Below are 2,702 nucleotides of genomic sequence, written 5' to 3' on the forward strand. Positions count from 1 at the left end.
AAACTCACTCCCCTTGAGTCAAATCTGACTGGATCCAACTCATAATGACCCCTCCTTGGGTTTCTAAGGCTGTATCTCTTCAGAAGGAGATTGCCTAATTGTCCTCCTGAGGAGTGGCTGGTGGGTTTGAATCGCCAGCCTTCTGATTAGCAGTCAAATGTCTTAGGCACTACGCTACCAGAGCTCCCACCAGGGAGGTACCACTCCTTAAAACAATCAACTGTGGAAGATCAGAAGGGGGGCATTTGCCCCAGGATAAAGCTCAGCAGACAGGAAGGGATAGGTAAGAAGGACAATGGAAACAGTAAACAGGAGGAAGTGAGAAGAGTGCTGTTACATTATGGGTATTACAATCACTATCACAAAACAAAATGTGTACAAAATTGTTGAATGGAAAACCAAATTGCTCTGTATATTTTCACCCAAATCCTGGGGGAGGGGAGGGGGTGGGAGTGCAAGGGAGAGAAGGATACAGGGAAGAGGTAACTACAGGAAGGAAGTGGGAAGAGAGCTGTTACATCGTGGGGAATTGATTGCAGTCAATGTCATGAAACAACATGTATATGAACTGCTGTATGGAAAATGAATTTGCTCTGTAAACTTTCACCCAAATCACAATAAAAACAAAACAAAACAAAATTTCACCCAAATCACTATAGAGAGTTAAAAAAACAAAATAAAACTATGCAGCAGTTCTATTCTGTACAATGGGGTTAGTATGAATTGGAATTAATTTGACAGCAATTAACAGCAACAACAAGATAGAGAGTGTAGGATGCCACCGCCATACTTCAGATGCCATTTGGAGCCCTGACAGGAGTCTGTGCTTCTTCTTGGGTTATCCTGCTCAGTCAGGAAATCCTGGAAAGAAATCAGTTCCCTGTTCTTCACTCCAGCCCCTTTATCTGGGACTCCTGAGAATGGGCCTTACGGTGCCACTTCAGTAGTGATCAGAACCTAGAGGCTAGAACTGAAGATGTCCAGGTGGGGGAGCTGGCTGGCTCTAAGGGCAGCTTCTTCCTGGCTCTGAAAAGCCTCGACGGAATGGAATGGGGATATCATGTTGTCCTCAACTCAACCTGACAAATGTTCTAGTTTGTCAACCATCTCTAACTGAGGGCTGGAGGTTGGGGAAGAAGGGGGTGCTCCTTCTGTGGCAGCCTACTCCTGAAGCCAGTGCTGTTAGAGAAAAGGAGACAAAGTATTAGAAGGCACGGCTTTCCTTGGTCTTTCTTTGGGGTTGTCTTAGGGTGAGTTCTTTAGAGAAGCAAAACCAATGAAGGCCATCATATGTGTGTGTGTATGTGTGTGTGTGTATATATATATAGACAAAGAGAGAGAGAGAGAAAACTTTATCTCAATGCAATGGCTCATGCAGTTGTGTTATTGTTGTTGTTAGTTGCCACTGAGTTGGCTCTGACTCACCATGACCTGTTGGAGACTGAGAAAAAGACCCCCAAAAGAACATGATGGCAAGGCACATGTTCTAATTACAGTTAAGAGATGCATGGTTGAATGTTTGCTTTAAGAGATGGCAAGGCCTCTCTTACGGTTGAATGCCTGGCTTCAGCTTTGTGTTCCTGGGTGGAATATTGCCCCAGCAAAATGACTGCTAACCTGTCTCCCTGGAATAACGTTTTGCCTGAAGAATAGTATACCTTAGAAACCATTCTGTAGAATCATGTACCTTAACAATCATGTTATGCTTTAGAATGAGGTATCTTAGTGATTATATGCTAATCCTGCAAGAGATGTTAACCTAATTAATTATCCAATACATTTGGACATGGGAAAATGCCTTTGGGTATGGGAAAGACTAAAACTTTAACTTTTAATTAATAACTGATTGTTATAAGGAAATATTTGATTTTACTGTAAAACAGTATTTGATTGAATACTTGATTGTTTTAAAGAAATAGCAAGAATAATGATGTACTCGTATGCTTACGTATAAATAAAGCAGAGTGGATGCATCAGGGGTCGCTCTTGCAGAACATGCAGGGCATCCGCCTGGCCCCCGTTCCTTTTAAAAAAAAACATTAATCCTTTCCTGTTGCTTCATTTAGTGACCTGTGCAGCTTTGCTGGACACGGCAATGACCCTATGTACAACAGAACAAAGTAGCACTGGAAACTGTGCCACCAGTATTTCAGACAGCAGCAAGGTCACCCATGGTGGACAGCTTTCAGAAGAGCTTCCAGACTAAGACTCTAGGAAGAAAGATGGAGCTGTAGACTTCTGAAAAAAACTAGCCACTAAAGACGTTATGAATAGCCATGAAACATTTTCTGATTTATTACTGGAAAACACGCAGTTGTAGAGGTGGGAAAGTCCCAAGTCCATGGGTCAAACGTCAAGCTGGAGGCTTCTTCTGACTCATGCAGCTGCAGGGGCTGATGAACCCAAGATCGGCAGGCAATATAGCAGGCTGTTGGCTTTGGAGGCTGACGATTCCAAGATCAGCAGGTAAAATGGTAAATTGTTGGTTCACAGGCTGAAAAGGTAAAAATCAGATAGACAGGCAATATGGCAGGTCATTGGTTCAAGCCCAGCAACCAGAAATGATGATGAGCCAGATACAGGATCCAGATCCAGCAGAAAGCCAGAGGACTTTGCCAGGATGTCTCTGTGTGTGTGTATGTATGTATGTATGTGTGTGTGTGTGTGTGTATATAAACAAAACAAAACTCATTGACGTCGAG

This window comes from Orycteropus afer, unplaced genomic scaffold (genome assembly GCF_000298275.1).
Source record: "Orycteropus afer afer isolate SDZICR_OR568_19922 unplaced genomic scaffold, OryAfe1.0 scaffold00217, whole genome shotgun sequence".
In the NCBI taxonomy this organism is placed as follows: Eukaryota; Metazoa; Chordata; class Mammalia; order Tubulidentata; family Orycteropodidae; genus Orycteropus; species Orycteropus afer.